This window comes from Cervus elaphus, chromosome 30 (genome assembly GCF_910594005.1).
Source record: "Cervus elaphus chromosome 30, mCerEla1.1, whole genome shotgun sequence".
Taxonomy (NCBI): Eukaryota; Metazoa; Chordata; class Mammalia; order Artiodactyla; family Cervidae; genus Cervus; species Cervus elaphus.
The window spans coordinates 75315512-75333640 of NC_057844.1; the positions used below are offsets into that span (position 1 = coordinate 75315512).

Consider the following 18129-nt stretch of genomic DNA (forward strand, 5'->3'; position numbering starts at 1 on the left):
AAAATCGATTTGGTCCTCTATTTGGGAAATGTAAGGCTGGGGTTAGGTTCTTTTCATCAGCTGAAAGGTGAGGTACATCCTTTAGAGCTGAAGAGCATCAAAGAAGATGCTCAGTAAGCAAGTAGGTATACTTTTTATTATTCCCGCCTTCCACCAAAACTTCTAAAATATGAAGTGGTTCACACACAGCCAGTGTAGTCTCCATTCAAAAGGCTGGCCTTGTGTTCTACTCAGGACATAGATCCCTCCAATCCACAGAAGGTGAGGTGTCAACCCTACAGCTCCCGTTAAGAACCATGGCGAACTGAGGGGCCGATGTCACAGCTGGCTGCTGAGCACACACCACTGATGGGGGGAGAGACTGGAGTCCTCCTACTTCCACAGATGCACAAACTCAAGGCCACTTCCGATAAGACATGCTTCTCAATTTCATAATGACCAGCAGCTTGATTACACCTACCATGTGACCAAAGAAATATCTTGTTGATTCAATATTTCCTAGGAAAAACTAGGAATGACACATTTCCTTCTGTTAACCTATCAGAGTCACCAATGCTGGCCACTAGCTGGAGGTCACAGGAGATCAAAGCACATCTTTATACTCAGTGGCCTCAGTCCAAGGAGGCTTCTCGTCTATGGTTCTCACCCACTGGAGAGGAATGTGGCCATATACATTTAATCCAGTACTTCAGTGCCAATGAAGAGACAACGGAGACTATACACTAAAGTTCAAACTGATTCCAAAATCCATTCAAATATATGAACTTTTAAAACCCCTCTATTTGGGAAATAAAACATTGAGGCCAGGTCCTTTTCAACAACCAAAAGAAGAGGTACTATAAATTTACTAATTTGTATATTATAAATTGATGCTTTATTGATTTTCCACTGAGGATACCAAATGTGTAATTTTAAAGGAATTCTGAAGAGTATGTTTCAACACATCACAAACTTTTTTGTGCTTAGCAACCAATAAGAAGATCAACCTAAATTAAAGGTCCTTATTCAGCAGATATCTACTCAATTTTAAATTACCAGAAATTATGAATGGTAAAATTACACATTCCCACAGAAAGTTCAAAGTAGCCTAAAAAATGAAAGTTTTTTCATTTTACTTCACCACACATTAATAGCAGATTCAAGTAGTCTAAGATAATCATTGGCTTTTAGGAACAAATGTGTCAACCAACAACTACTGAAAAATCGCTCCCTGCTATAAAAGCTAAAAAACTTAGGACATATGATGTTTTAGCATATATATGTGGGCACAGATAACAGATGTAAATATATATGGCCACTTTCCAATCCACCAGGTAAGAACCAAAGACTGAGAAACATTTTTATAATACTTTTTATTTCTTATAGATCATTTAATTCAGCCAGGCCAAGTAGTAAAGAATGTTCCATCTTGGCTCTAAAACAGAAAATCTGAATAGGGAAGACAGAACACACTGTAAGACCTGGGTTGCTCTAGAAGGGATCACCAGGATCAATATGCAAAACTGCTCTAACAAACAGGAGCAGGAATGCCAGTGAGTGATGACGTACTGCAATGGCAACTGAACTAGAGGACATCAAAGGCCCCTTGGGGTCCTACAATTTGATGGGTTCTCCACTTTATAGGCACTGGCTGTGTGCGATTCCAGCCAGGCAGAAAGGGAATGAGTGAATCTTTGGTGGCACAGGTAACTTAAAGGGATTGCACAGAAGGCCCCAATATGCCTCATAAGGTATATAAGATATACCTTGTAAGGTTTATCTTACATATTACCTAGGCTTCCCCATAGCTCAGATGGTAGAGAATCCGCCTGCAATGCAGGAGACCTGGATTCGATCCCTGGGTCAGGAAGATCCCGTGGAGGAGGAAATGGCAACCCACTGCAGTATTCTTGCCTGGAGAATCCCATGGGCAGAGGAGCCTGGCGGGCTAGAGTGCATGGGGTCGCACAACGTGGGACACGACTGAATGACTGAGCACAGTACAATAACGTCACCAGTGAGGACGCTGAGGTCAAAGATGCCTAAAGAAGACATGACCAAAGTCAAAGCACACCGGGCGTCTGAACTAGGGCCTCTCGTCCCTCATGCCCGGACTCACTCTTTCTACTCTACCATGATGCGTTCCCGTCAGGTCCCCAAAGAACCTCATTCCTTACACACAGAAGTTCTAAGCAAGTGAAAGAAAATTTGACATTTATAGAGGAAAAAATAAAACCCACAGATCAAAATGCCTGCCCAACTTCGGGGTGGGGGGGCTGCAATATGGCTCCAGTGAAGACCACATCTTTCTTCCAATGTCTTACCATGAAACATATGCAAACCATGTGCTCCATCTAGTGGATTCATGGGAGAGCCTCAGGATGAGGGAAATGTCTTTACTCTTCAGTTTACACACTCCTGAAGCATGCATTTCCTAGCACAAACCTCCACCCGAAATGGCAGTGCTAAAAAAAGAGATTAGAAAGATTCCAAGCTTCCAGAGTCAAGGATAAATTCTTTCCAACAAGTTAAAACCAGACTCCACACTTGTTTCCTCCCTCATTCCCAGTTTTCTCCAGCATAAAGAAATCAGTCAACAAGGTAGGTCACCTCACAGGTAATCAAAGTAAAAGCTTTCACATGACACATACCCCACAGGTATAACTCAGACTTGACTCTGAAGTTCAGTCTCTTGACATTCCTGTGGTTACTGACACCTTAAACCCAAGAGCAGACCCTCCTCTCAAAAAAAAAAAAAGAAAAGAACAAGATGTGATGAGAAAACCCAACTCGGAAGTCAGCCAACATTCCTGGTCCTGCCAAGTCTCTGAATGTTGCAACCTGCAGTCATTCAACTGCTGCCTAGGTCCCTCCTTTGTAAAATGTGGACGATGCTGTGAGGATGACGCAGGATGACCGATGTCAAGCACCTCTGGGGGACCACAGCACTCAGTGAATGGCAGAGACAGACAGGAAGATTCAAGTAGGCTTCTTATTTATAGGTGCTTCCTTTCCTTCACCCGCAAATTTTTATTTTAAAAAGGCAATACATCAAAACAGCAAGCAGAGTTGCTAGAAGATATGCAGATGATAAGAAGCAGTCAAGAAACTGTCCCTTATTGAGTATGACCAGAAAAACAGAGAAACAAGAAGATGGGTCCTTATAAACCACACTAATGTGTCTGAATTTCATCCAACAGTCAATGAAAAGCCACGACATTACCCTTCCTTGACCCTGATCTGTCACATTCCCACACGGCTCCAAAACTTCGTCAACCCATTTCCTAAATTATAAAATAGGATGCTCTTAAAGTTGTGCTTCTGTCTTCTGTCTCAGCTTTGCAATTGGAATGTCAACTGTCACGCACATGTTCACTCTAGACTTGTGTTTTAAGTGCTGAAGAAACATCAAATAATGTCCATTATGAAGCTTTTGTTGTGTCATAACTCTCAACCTATCCGTTTTGAGCAAGCATGTTTCCTAACAGCGGTAAACATCTTTGACTCCAATTAAACTATTAAGTGTAACGTAACATAAAATATGAATGAGACAGCCGATTGCCTCACTCACCCCAGTGTCTATCCTCCCCTTTCAAACTGAGTGGGTGTATGGCCACCCGGCCAGAGACTATGTTTCTCAGCCTCTTGCGCAGTGAGTTGTGGCTACAGGAGGAGGTTCTGGTTAATGGAATGTAGGCAGAAGTGATGTAGGCAAATATAAAGTCATGCACTTAAACGGGAAGGAGTCTGCCATCCTCATGCTATCTCCCCTTCCTGCTGGCCAGAACACAGACCAGCTGGCAGGAGTTGGAGTACCCTTCTAAAATTACAAGAAGAGTGCTCGCTTCGGCAGCACATATACTAAAATTGGAACGATACAGAGAAGATTAGCATGGCCCCTGCGCAAGGATGACACGCAAATTCGTGAAGCGTTCCATATTTTAAAAAAATAAATAAATAAATAAATAAAAATAAAATTACAAGAAGAAAGATCTTGTGGAAGATGGCAGGACAACAAGCTAGCAGGAACCTGGACCCCAACATGGTAAGAGTCATCAAGCAAGCTGTTTACACTTGGACAATTCTTGTAAGAAAAATTTCCCATCCTTTATAAGCCACTGTTTTATTAGTCTTTGCTAAAGTTAAATCCTAACAAATACTGAAATAACTACAAACCTGAAAACAAATATTTTGTCCAGTCAACAGATATTTATCAGGGACCCATTACAGCCAAGCATACTATAGGCTCTAAACACACAATTGAGAATAAGACTCAGTTCCTGCCCTGTAAGAGCTCATACACTGATGGGATGAAAGACTTTAGATCATGGTATTAAAAAAGAAAATAATGCAAATGTACTTCATGACATTGAACAAATCACTTAAACAATGTTTAAACAGTACATTTTATATATACATTTCCATAATGAAAAAATATTGTCAAAAAAAGAAAAATCCAGAAGAAACAAATTTTAACTCAGTGTTTTAAAGTTTTCAAATCACAAATCTGATAAAGGATTTTTATCCAGATAGCAATTCTAAACTCAATAATAAAGTGAAAGTCGCTCAGTCGTGTCCAACTCTTCATGACCCCATGGACGATACAGTCCATGGAATTCTCCAGGCCAGAATACTGGGGTGGGTAGCCTGTCCCTTCTCCAGGGGATCTTCCTGACCCAGGAATCAAACTGGGGTCTCCTGCATTGCAGGTGGATTCTTTACCAACTAAACTATCAAGGAAGCCCAAACTCAACAATAATAAACAATAAAGATAGACAAAATGTTTAAACAAAATTGTCACAAAAATATATCTAGATATATTTAGAAATAGTACATTATAAAATGCACAAAATCACTAGTAATTAGCAAAATTTATTTTAAAACCTATTGAGCTACCTCTACACCTACTGAAATGGCTAAAATTAAAGTCGGACCATACCAAGTGATTGGAGAAGGGGGTGACAACCCACTCCAGTATTCTTGCCTGGAGAATTCCATGGACAGAGGAGCCTGGAGGGCTACAGTCCATGGGGTCACAGAGTCAGACACGACAGAGCAACACACACACACACACACACACACACGCCCAAGTGATACACACACACACACACACACACACACACACACACGCCCAAGTGATGCCAATGATGTGGGATTGGGATGTGGGATACACTCTGACGAGCTGTTTCTGGGAATGTAAAATGGTACAACCACCTCGGAAAACAGTCTGACAGTTTCTTACCAAGTAAACACATTTACCAACCACATGACCCAACCATTCTATAGTTATTTACCTAACAGAGAGGAAAACATGCACCCATACAAAAGTTATACACTAATATTCATGGCAACTTTATCTGTAATAAACAAAAGCTGAAAAGAACCCAAATGTCCAAGTGACTAGATAGACTGATCAATTATAGGATACCGTTATAATCCAATGTTACTCATCAATTAAAAAAATGAACTATATGAATGAACCTGAAATAATTGTGCTGAAAGAAAGAAGTTACACACAAAAAAGTTTGTAATGTATGATGGCATTTTTATAAAAATAATAGTAACAGAAAGCAGATCTGTGATTCCCTTGGAAGAGGAAGGATTACAAAAAAACACAAGGAAACTTTAGGGGGTGATGGATCTGTTCATTGTCTTGAATATGGTGATTGTTTTACAGATGTACGCATATATCAAAACATCAATTTTACGTTTTCAGTATGTGCATTTTAACGTACATCAGGTATCCTCAATAAAACTACTTAAGGGGAAAACATCTTACTGGAGCATTTTCACTCAGTCTCTCAAATGTACATGTGTTTTTAGCTTGAACTAATCTAATTCAGACTGTGCACTAAGGCTATTAAAATACCCCAGTATTACAAATTATTAAGATGAAAATCTGACATTATGCCACTTTTAAGTCAAAACAAAACTGATTTCTGAAAAAAAGGGGGGAGAAGAACAAGCATTTCAGACTCTCCGTCCTTTGAAAAATAAGGGTTCAATTTTCCTACGTGCCATTTTTGGCTTCTCCCATGGGAAAGTACACTTACACTCAGTCTGTGCATGTGTATATTCTATAAAGAGGGATTACGAAAGGAAAGGATAAGTGGTACCTAGACGTTATCATGCACCGGCGGATGAATGAAAATTCTCCTGACTCCAGAATGAGAATGTCTCCAAACGCAAGGAGAAACTCACAAATGCAGTATCTGTTGGCTATACTGGAAATCATTCACATTTGGGGCAAGACAACTGTTATTCCATATCATGCTCAGAACAACTGTAAAATATGAAACAGTAGTTTAACTTTTACTGCACTTAATTTATATCCACTTGCTTTCCTGGAGAATTTCTAAATAAAAATCTGTGCTATTGTATCTGGTATATCCATTGTGAATTACCAAGGTTTTCAGGAAACATCTTTCATAGATTAACGCTTTAAAATGTATTAGTTAAAAAACAACATCTGTGTGGGCAATAGATTAGTAAATAAAATAATTAACTTTTTGAAGTTAGAAAATGTATTGTTTTGTACACATAATAATTATGCTAGTAAACTCTCCAATACATAAGACAAGACCTTAAAAGTCTTAAAACTCAGCTCATAAAACAGGCTCTGTAATTTATGGGTATTAAAATGGCTGTATGAGTTAAATGACATTACTGTCAACCATGACTCACAGGAAGAGAAAAATGGTTTTCATTTCTTAACACTTGGGAGTTGCTTCATTGTTAACTACTAAAATTAACAACAAAAGATAAATTTTTAAAAAACCACTCTCAAATGACACTGTGGGAAACTATTACAAAGAAAACTTGGTAAAAAGTAATACATGTAATACTTTAATTGAATATTGATTACAATAGTATAGTGGCTGCTCTCTGCACAGTGATGCCTTGGGGTTATCAGTCTTTCAGCAAGCACTATGCTTGGAGAAGAAATAATTCAATCCCATGAGGGTCTCTGTCTAGTGAAGAAGCTTTCTGCATGAAAGGTGAAGACAAGCCCATTCTTGGCAACTGGCTCCACGTGTTTCCTCCTCCACATATGTTAACCAACAGCACAGCCACAGTTTAAGAAAGGCTGAGCACCATTATACTTGGATTACAAATTCCTGTTTGAATCACCTGTGGGAGTTACACTTTTCTGATAGTACTGAGAGGGTGCTCAAAACCCAGAGGGGCTCTAGAGTCAGACAGCTCTGGTTTGAGGAGTTCCAGCTCCACTTCTTATTGGCACGTAACCCTGAACAAGTTACTGAACCTCTCCAAGGCTCAGCTTTCCCATCTCTAAATTGGTGACAAAGGCAGCACCTACCCCTAGCAAAGTAAGTACCCCATAAATAACATCACTTCATAATTCTTTTTCTGTCACAATCAGCAAGAGGAATATCTACAAGAATTGCTGAGAACTGAGTAGAAATTGAAAAAAAAAAACCTGACACTGACTTTCTGAGAAACCAAAGAAACGGTCAGAGATATAAAAATTTCAGGAAAGCGTGTACATAGTGATTAAGTAAACTATTCTACTTCAAAATTCAATCTAAATATTGTACCAAATATCTAGTGGCTGCATAAATCATTCATGGATCCCCAGAATTCAAGTATTCATTCACCAAACAGAGCCAAATACAGAGAGCTCCTATTCCGCTCCAGACCTCAGGGATGGCACATGGAGGGAAGACCTGCTCGCATTCTAAAGGAGCCGATGACAACAAGGCGGGGGGGAGACTGTGGGGAGGAAAGGGGTAGGACACACTCTTAACAGAATATACTGACCAACCCCTTCCTGCCTCACTGCTCCACCCAGGAACTGCCTCTTCCCCACCTCACCTCCAAGTGTCTATCACTGCTTAAGTCAGCAGTGTAACAAAAGATGGCTTTTAGCACTTGGAGCTTCAGTTTCAGCATCAGTCCTTCCAATGAATATTCAGGACTGATTTCCTTAGTATTGACTGGTTTGATCTCAATCCTAAACTAAATCAGTCCTGAATATTTATTGGAAGGACTGATGCTGAAGCTTCAATACTTTGGCCACCTGATGAGAACTGACTCACTGGAAAAGACCCTGATGCTGGGAAAGATTGAAGGTAGGAGGAGAAGGGAATGACAGAGGATGAGATGGTTGGATGGCATCACTGACTCGATGGACATGAATCTGAGTAAACTCTGGGAGCTGGTGATGGACAGGGAAGCCTGGCATGCTGCAGTCCATGGATGGGGTTGCAAAGAGTCGGACACAACTGAGCAACTGAACCGAAAAGATATGCCCACCTCCTAGCCCCTAAAATCTGTGGAAAAGGGGCTCTGCAGATGTAATGATGCTGAGATGAGATCATCCTGGATTACCCGGATGGATCCTAAGCCCAATGACAAGTGTCCTTACGTATAAGAGAGAGAGAAGAGGGAAAGACACAGACCCAGAGGAGAGGCCGTGTGGAGTCAGAGGCAGGACTAGAGTGACGCAGCCACACGCCCAGGAAGACGGGGGTCCCCGGGCGCTGGAGGAGGCAAGGAAGGCACCTCCCCGAGGGCCTTCAGAAGGAGCACAGCCCTGCCTGACTTCAGACCGCACGCCTCCGGAGCTGAGAGAGTAAACCTCTGTTGTTCGAAGTCACCGAGTTTGTGATCATCTGTTATGGCAGCCATAGGAAACAAACACAGAGCCCCACATGATTAATACAGGAAACCCTGTGGCTTTAAGGATCTTCTAGTGGGCTTTTACTGGCAGCGGAGGGTCAGGCACCTTATTTCTGTTGTAGCTAATAATTCTAAGCAACTGCCAAGGGAGGAGGCGTAATCTCCGCCCTATGACTTGGTCACGGATGCACCGTAGCTGAACTTGCTTGAGGAGCAGGCAGCAAGAGACGGCGCCGCGGCATTTTACACCCCAGGCTCCACTAAACGTGGTCTTCTCCCTGCACCCCCGCGCCTTCCAGCTAGACACCGGGTAAGATCACCGCACCGTCCAGCCCCCTCCTGCGCATCACCAGTCACCCGCTCAGCCCTGCCAGGCAGAGTGAGGCTTCCCAGACTTGAAGATCCCCTGTCAACGGAGGAAGGAACCTGGACAGATTTTCAAACTTTTGAGTAAACCATGTCAACACCAGTGAGTAACTACTGTTCACGTGTTTACAGTTTAAGACATTTTGCTTTCAACTGTAGCACGGAACGCCATGTCAGTGTTACATAAATGAGGCAAAGACGGCCTCTGCGCGTTGGTCCCAGGGTCATTTATTTCTTCACTGCTGAAGAAAGAAGAAATCAGGCTGAGACTGGTTAGCTCGAGAGCCCCCTGGCACCAAACTCATTTTTCACACACCTGATTATTTTGAAAACAAACAAGCAGATTTCTAACCACAGAGGCTGCTTTACAGAACCCATGGAACAACACCTGACATTGACAAGGTGGGATCTTACAGTTACAGGTCTGCTAGGGCTCTCGGAGCGCTCTGCCGCTGAGCAAGGTCACTTCGACATGTGAGCGCCTTCCAGCCCCCACCACACCCCCCGCCTCAGCTAGCCCACTCGGGGGAGGGGAGTCCCAGCCCTCCTCCCCTTCTGAATGGTAGTCCCCTGGGAGCCTCTGTTTAGCTGGTCTCGTGCAACTTTGTCCGAGCGCTGTCCAATCAAGCTTGCATGTTACTACTGCTTCTCATGGTTGTGCCTTTTTCCTTGGTCAGCCCCAAAATCCTCAAACCCCCTATAGTCACCACAACACGACTTGGAGGCAAAAGAAAGAAACTAGGAAGAAATCATGCTGTCTTTTCCTTGCCTTGGAAATTGAACTTCCCTGAGAACTGGCCCTGAAGCAACTGCAGTCGCCTGGGTGGGCACACACTTGGCCCTCTGCCCCAGACATCCTGGACAGGTTCTCCCTTCCCAGAGTACAGAGAGCCAGTTTCAGAGGGTACAGAGTTTCTCTACAGTTTCCTGTCCTGGGATGTCAGCTCCTCCAGCTTTCCCTCACTGAGGAGGTGGAACTCAGCTGGCAGAGAGGAAGGCAGCCAGGCACGCACACAAACAGGACCCAAGAGCAAGATGAGGCAGATGAAAGTGAAGCTGCCAAGGACCACCTCTATCCCTTATCCACCAAAGGTGGGGCAAGGGGGGAGAGGACAGCCCAGAGGGATCTGAGGAGGACGGTGCAAGTAAGCAGGGGTAACTGCAGAGGGGAACTGACCCCTTCACCCAAAGCATCCAATCCCCTGCCCCCTCTCAGCTCAGCCCCTCTCTGAAGCTCTATGTAGGCCGCACTGCAGTTGGGACAGCACTGATGTGCCCACACTCTGCAAGGCGGGGGTGAGCATCGTCTGGTGCCAGAGGCCTCTAGTAAATGTTTGCTGAATGAAGGACATGAGCACGGACTTCTCCCTTACATTTAATTACTGTAATTCTTACTCGACATATTAACTCTGCTATAAAGAGTCTGACAACAATGGCGCAGGGAGGCCCGGTCACGGTTTGCTGGTCGTCAGGCACGTTCAACTGCTCCTGTGACATTGCTGAAATCCACAGGTGGAGAGCCAGGGCCCAGCCTGACTGCTCACGCCCCACGACGACGACACCAACGGATCTTAAACACCAACACTGAGCGAAACAGCCAGCCAGCTCTCCTGAGACTGCCGGAATCGCCGGCTCAAGAAACAAGAAGCCTACAGGAAGTCGGCAGCCGGCGCTGGGTGTTATTTATGTGTGTTCCCTCGGCAGCTAGCAGTATACAGCAGGACGTCCATAAATGCTCAGTGCAGGGTTTCCTGGAGCAGCAGATGCTTCCCACGGCTGGGGTGCTTCAACCTCTGGGGACAACACATGCCCTCTCACCTGGCTGCGGGCCCTGGCCAGACCCACACCACCCAGGACCAGCACAAGGTGGTAAGTGGAGAGGGACAACAGACCAGATCGCCACGCACAGAAACAAGGGTGACTTCCTGCTTCTTGAAAGTAACACAGTAACGACTCACTGATGCTTTATCAAAGTGCAAATTTTGACACACACCCCAAAAAAAAGGAATTGGGAAATCCAAAAACTTAGAGAGCAACTCAAGAGACACTTGCTTTGGGCTCCCTTAGAGATGGTTTCCATACGGGCAACAGGTTGAAGACAAGGGCAATCATTTCCCCCGAACTGTTAGTACAATGCAGTTATTAAAACCATAAGTAGAAGTTACACTAAAAGAACCTGCCCGATTATAAGCTCAGCAGCTGACATCACACACAGGCCGCCCGCCCCCCCGCCCCACCCCCCAGTAACACACACCCTCCCGTTTCTCCCTACGTTTTTCAACAGGAGGACAAGATTTTACCACACAGAGGGAAAAAAAAGGAAGGAAACCTCCCACCTCATCCAACCCATAAAATCATCACCCACAAGCCACTGAGTAGTGTCCTGGTGGGCAGATCTTCTACAAAACTTGCCTCACTATGTTAATCAGCTTCTTTTTTTTTTTCTTTAAATGGTATCAAAGAAACCAGAACCTGTAGGTAACGTGGTAAATAGCACTGGGTGTTATCTATACGTGTCCCCTCGGCACCTAGCAGTATACAGCAGAACTGATATCACAACCAGGAAACCTTAAAGCAGACAGAAAAGGAGGGAACTCCTTTTTAAAACGGTGACCCCAGGCTCGCAGGACCCCGCTGAGTGACCTCTCCAAAGTTGCCTTTCCTCCAGGGAAGGCGGGAGGTGGGACGCCCAGCAGCAGGTTTGGCTGGATCGATGCCCACACGCTCTGAGGAGGAGGAACCTGACCTTGGGGCCACTCATGTCCCATAAGTAAGGGCTAGGCCTCATCATTCACCCTCTCAGAGATTAAGAACGGAAGTAGTTTGTTGGTTTTGAGGTTTTCAAAAGGAGGAAGGATTTTACAACCAGTGTGCTAACCCCACTTTGGCTCTACTCTGGAAAACAACAATTAAACAGTTGCCCAACTTTTAGGCCCTGTCTTGGCGGCAAACAGCCTGTAGAACTTGCCCGGTTAGCAGGAAAGTCGAGGGGCATGGGGGCGGGGGTCCTACAGAGCCATTCTGACTCACTGTAGTGTTAAATACCTTGAATGCATTTCACCCACACCCTTGAAACCGGTTTTATTAAGGGTATAGACTCGGATATGGGTGTCTCTGCCTGATTCCACCATTTACTTTTTCCTTTTCATTATATCCAACTCCCGTGACCCATAGCTCTTAGCCCCGGAAATAACCTATGCTTACTTTCATTGGTTGATGCTACAAGATGTAGCTCTGGGTGTTTCTTAAATACTTTTTAAAGTCTTTATTAAATTTGTTACAATTTTGTTCTGTGTTATGCTCTGGCTTTCTGACCATGAGGTATGTGGGATCTTAGCTCTCTGACGAGGGACTGAACCCACATCCCCTGCATTGGAAGGCAAAGTTTTAACCACTGGACTTCCCTTTCGGTGATGCTTCAAGTGAAAAATCCATCCTGAAATTTCTTCTTCTGTCAGGGCGAGGATGAAGAGAGAGCAAAAGCTGAGCAAACCAAGTTTACTCTCTTGTATCCCTAAGAGTTAACAGACAAAATGTTTATTTAAAACAATGTCAAAGAGCCACTGAAATCTATGCCATTTTTTTGGTGGCTGTGCTAGACTCACATTTGGAAGCCAAATAAATAAACTGAGCCAAGCATTTCAGTACACCTTGCTCAATGATAAATTTCCCAAGATGATGTGCTAATTAAAATACCTTCCAGTTGACCCTGGAAGTAAAGTATGGTCTATTTGCCAAAAAAAAAAAAAGGAAAAAGTAAATATTCTACTCTTGATCTCCTCAGAACACACAGCCTTTCCTACGGGGGCCACCTTAAGAAGAACAACTGTACAGATTCTAGAAAGAGTCACCAGGCTGAGAAATGCCCCTACAATACAAGGACACAGGTTTGTGTCTGTCAAGGTCCTGGAATCAGACAAGAAGAACCAGGGGATTATTTTTTTAGATCTAAGAATATTTTCTTTAATACCTTCTTTATTTGTTTTTCACTCTAGGGTGTGGTATGAAAGTAATGAAACAAAAAATTAAACTCCACAGTCAAACTTGTTCTCAAAGCAGTGGTTCGAAGAAGCACCAGCTTTAAGCAACATCCTTCCCTGCAAAGTGTCTCTGAACATAAACTCAACATTTCGCTCTTCCTTCTTTTTCCTCTCCTATCTGTAACTCACTTTCTTGCTTTCACATCCAGGAGTGCAGGACTCCTCATTAGCAGGGCTCCTACTAGTCCAGTAATCGGCTCTGCCACAAGTTTTCACCCTGGCAAGTCCCCCAGGCCATGGGCAGCACCAGGGACCATGGTGGCAGCACAAGCATTGATCCAGCACTGGTGCCCGGTGACAGATAATGTACCCCATTCACGCTCAAGGTTGAAGAAGATGTCCATGGGGAGGAGTTAAGAAATGATTCACTGCTGTTTGCTTCTTGGTTTACTTCTTTGTTTGTCTTTACTTCTTGATTTACTTTTTTGTTTGTCTTTCCATGTACAAAGCTCTGGCAAGATTTTCACCAATCTGTGAGTTTTGGAAAAGAGGCAAACCTGGAGACAGGACTCTAGGCATTCCAAAATTCACGCCGTATTCCCACTGTGTAACTTTATCACTCTGCTACTGTCTGGCCCTACTCTGGCCAAGAAGACAGCTGGAATTTTTAACAATATATGTTTTGTATCTGCCAAAGTAACATATGCACATAACAAAAAACATAAACATTACCAAAGGGCTTATAATGAAAAGCAAGCTTACCCCACTCCACTCCCAGCCTTGCTTCTCAGAGGCAAATCCTTTCAGTGACTTCTCCTGGGAGTTCCCTCTGTATCTAATCTACAGATTTTCTAAATTTATCCTTTCTAAGCATTTTCAATCAACTTTATGCTATGAGAGATGAGGAAGCACACAAACAAAACTCTTGTGCTCACAGTCACTATTTTTACCTGTGTAACGTTAAGTAACACACTTTATAATCTTACTCCATCACTGAGAGTTTCTCATGACTTCCCACTGTGTAAGGTAAAGATGTTAAGTACCAAAAAGTGAAATTTCAATCACTGAAATTTAGCTTTGCTACTAGGTGGCACCAGTGGTAAAGAACATGCCTACCAATGCAGGAGACACAAGAGATGCAGGTTCTATCCCTGGGTAGGGAAGGTCACATGGAGGAGGGCATGGCAATCCACTCCAGTATTCTTGCCTGGGGAATCCCATGGACAGAGGAGCCTGGCAGGCTACAGTCCATAAGGTCACCAATAGTTGGACACAACCGAAGTGACTTAGCATGCACTAATACTAGCTGATAAATCATGTGCCTGAATATGGAATGAAAAGGAAGAGTAAAAAATACATTTTGGCATTATATGGACCTCAATAAATCCCTCCATTTCATGGTTCCAACTGGCAGAGTAATCAATGGGTAGTCTCAAGAATTCGGGAGGGGAGGCCCAACCACGAAGCAAAAATTCATCATTCGTGTGACTATGTTTACAATACCTCTGAACTCACACACCCTCCCCACCCCCTCACCTTCCAACCTTAGGGTATCTTGCCAAGAGGAGGTAGCAGGTAATGCCAAGGTGTCTCATCACACTTTGGCCAGCCCTGAGCTTCAGGAAGCTTGCTTCAGCCAGGGGGTAAGGATGTACCAGAAAAAGGCAAATCTGATTTGAGGGTGCCAGTTAAAGGTTACTGGTGTAACAGATAATTGAAGATAAGACATATACTACAGCCAGTTAATGATCCCTAACATAAAACACTGAATTTCACTTGGAAACTGCTGATCTTTCAAGATCATCAGTGCTGGAGATCAGGGGTCCCCAACCCCTAGGCCGCGGAAGGGGACCGGTCCAAGGTCTCTTAGGAGGTGGGCTACACAGCACGAGGTGAGCTGCAGGCGAGCGAGTGAGCGAAGCTTCCTGCGTCTTTACAGACGCTCCCCACTGCTCACATTACCGCCTGGGCACAGGACAAGTCCAGGGCTCCCCCTGATTCTGCATTATGGGGAGCTGCAGAATTACATCACTGTACATCACAATGTAATAATAATAGAAATAAAGTGCACAAAAAGCGTAATGCGCTTGAATCGTCCTGAAACCATCCCCCGAGCTCCCTAGTCACTGGAAAAACTGTCTTCCATGAACTCAGTACCTGGTGCTGGCGAGGCTGAGGACCACTGCTATAGATACTCTCTTAGGCCAATGTCCTCATTATACCTAAAAACATAAGCAACAAACATAGCAAAAATATTTTAAATAATTTACTAAGTTTTCCAAGTTTATCAAGGTTATTTAAGCTTCAGAATGTAAAATGACATTAGACTACATTTTGGATCCTGCCGAAAATTTCCAACAGTAGAAAGTGAGTAAAAACTTGAAAATCAAAAACTGAAACACACATGGAATATGTAGTTCTTTGTGCACATACACACGTGTGTGTATATATAGTCTTTGTGCACATATACATGTATGTGTATATATATACTTTTTCATACTCTTTTCCATTACGGTTTATTATGAGATATTGACTATAGTTCCCTGAGTTATACAGTAGGATCTTGTTTACTTTATATATAGTAGTTTATTCCAGAATAGATCACATCCTGGGCCATAAGTCTAGCCTTGGTAAATTCAAAAAATTGAAATCATTCCAGTCATCTTTTCTGACCACAGTGCAGTAAGATTAGATCTCAATTACAGGAAAAAAATTATTAAAAATTCAAACATATGGAGGCTAAACAACACGCTTCTAAATAACCAACAAATCATAGAAGAAATCAAAAAAGAAATCAAAATATGCATAGAAACAAATGAAAATGAAAACACAACAACCCAAAACCTATGGGACACTGTAAAAGCAGTGCTAAGGGGAAGGTTCATAGCACTACAGGCTTACATCAAGAAACAAGAAAAAAGCCAAATAAATAACCTAACTCTACACCTAAAGCAACTAGAGAAGGAAGAAATGAAGAACCCCAGGGTTAGTAGAAGGAAAGAAATCTTAAAAATTAGGGCAGAAATAAATGCAGAAGAAACTAAAGAGACCATAGCAAAAATATATATAGTAGTTTACATATACTAATTCCAAAGTCCTAATTTATCCCTCCCCCACTCTGGAATGTGTAGTTTATATTATGTCACAAAGCAGAAGATAAAACTTCAGTGATGTTTTAATTATAACCCAGTGCCTATACTTCACCCCATATTTCAGGCCTGTAGGAGAAATATAAACAAGACAGCTTTGGGGTGATATGTCAGTAGAAATATCTAAGAAAGCAGAAACGTCGAGTCAGCCATGGTGTGATCCTCAATGACTCACTGATTCTCCTGGCCGCTCAGTAAACATTTCATAAGCACCCATGTGTTCCAGACACCATCATCAAGTCCCATAAGCTCTCTTCATCTATCTCTTCATCTATAACCTGGAGCAGCTGCAGCCTGACCCACTCCAAAGTGCCTGTGGCTCTCAAACTGGATCCTATTTGAGACACAGGACCGCCCCAAATGTTGGTTCTCCTCTGACGCAAAGGTGCCTGACCCTTCAAATCAAACAGCAAACCTTTTCAGAGACAGCTGCCCAATGCCTGAAGCCAAGCCCGACAAGCCCATTTCCCCAAGTGGAATAAGAAGGGCGAGGAGCAGGTGGGAGCCTGCCTTCCACCCTCCCACCCTCGCACTCAGCCCCCTCCCACCTCTGCCGGGACCCCTCCGTCCAGCAGGCGAGGGTGTGGCAGCCACTCCCCTCCATGGACTCACAGTCGTCAGCCCCCACTGTTCCTGGCGCGGCAGGAACGACGGCACCTGGAAGGCGGGGACACCTCACCCAGGCTCCCTGCTCCGTGGCCAGCTCCACGTGCCCTTTACCGGCCGGGAGCCGGCGATTAAAACCGTGACCTCTGGGCCACCCATCTCCCCCAGCTCCTTGGGCCCAAAGCTCGGTTAGTGCTTCCTACTTCCCTGATTCCCACAAATGCTCTCTTCCTGCACACACACCTCAGACCGCCTCAGAGCTGGGACACGCATCTCACCCTGGGTTTGGGGCCTGGGGCCCGAGGCCTCTTCATCCTCCCACTTCCCTGCCAATCCTGAACAAGCACCTAAGCCTGCATCTTTCGTACCCAAGAAAATATCATCCAAACAAATTCCAGGGAGTTATTTTTAATTGAAGTAGAGCTGATTTACTATATGGTGTTAGTTTCAGGAGTACAACATAGGGATTCAATTATCCATATTTTGTTCAGATTCTTATCCATTATAGGTTATTACAAGACATGGAGTGTAGTTTCCCGTTCATTACAGTAAATCCTTGCCATTTATCTATCTTATACGCAGTGGGATATATCTATTAATCCCATACTTATTTATCCTTCCCCCTCCATGGTTTTTTTAACACCCAGAACTTAAAGCTATGAGAATGCTGTACAAGTCATTCACTGATAGGCCAATCAAAGAAAGCAGAGACAGGAATGATGGGGACAGTCTCTAGGAGGGCCTGAACCAGCTACAGAAAGGAGTCTGTCCCCATCACCATGTTCATCCTTTTTACCTGCAATTACATCAACACCCAGACAAAAATGACCCCAGTTGCTAAGAATGATCCACAAAGTATATAAGCTAAGCTAGGTCACTTCAGTCGTGTCCGACTCTGTGCGACCCCATAGACATCAGCCCACCAGGCTCCCCCGTCCCTGGGATTCTCCAGGCAAGAACACTGGAGTGGGTTGCCATTTCCTTCTCCAATGCATGAAAGAGAAAGTGAAAGTGAAGTCGCTCAGTCGTGTTTGACTCTTAGCGATCCCATGGACCGCAGCCCACCAGGCTCCTCCATCCATGGGATTTTCCAGGCAAGAGTACTGGAGTGGGGTGCCACTGCCTTCTCCGCCACAAAGTGTATAAACCCTCTCAAAACTCAGCAAATAAACTATGTTTCAGAGGGTGGGACATTTGAGAGAGTAGCATTGAAATATATGTATCACCATATGCCACACAGATAGGTAGTGGGAAGTTGTTGTATACAACACAGGGAGCTCAACCCAGTGCTGTGTGACAACCTAGAGGGCTGGGATGGGGTGGTAGAGAGGCTTAGGAGAGAAGGAATATATGTATACCTGTGGCTGATTCATGTTGATGTATGGCACAGACCAACTCAACATTGT

The 18129-nt window shown here is 43.8% G+C and overlaps 1 protein-coding gene and 1 non-coding gene across 5 annotated transcripts in view; one reads left to right on the forward strand and one right to left on the reverse strand.

The window, feature by feature from the left end:
- Positions 1–18129, reverse strand: part of DOCK9 (dedicator of cytokinesis 9) — a 270534-nt gene that overhangs the window by 219986 nt on the left and 32419 nt on the right. The window lies entirely within an intron of this gene.
- On the forward strand, positions 3817–3923 carry LOC122687183. Its single transcript, XR_006339075.1, has one exon. It is a non-coding gene; the product is annotated as a U6 spliceosomal RNA (small nuclear RNA).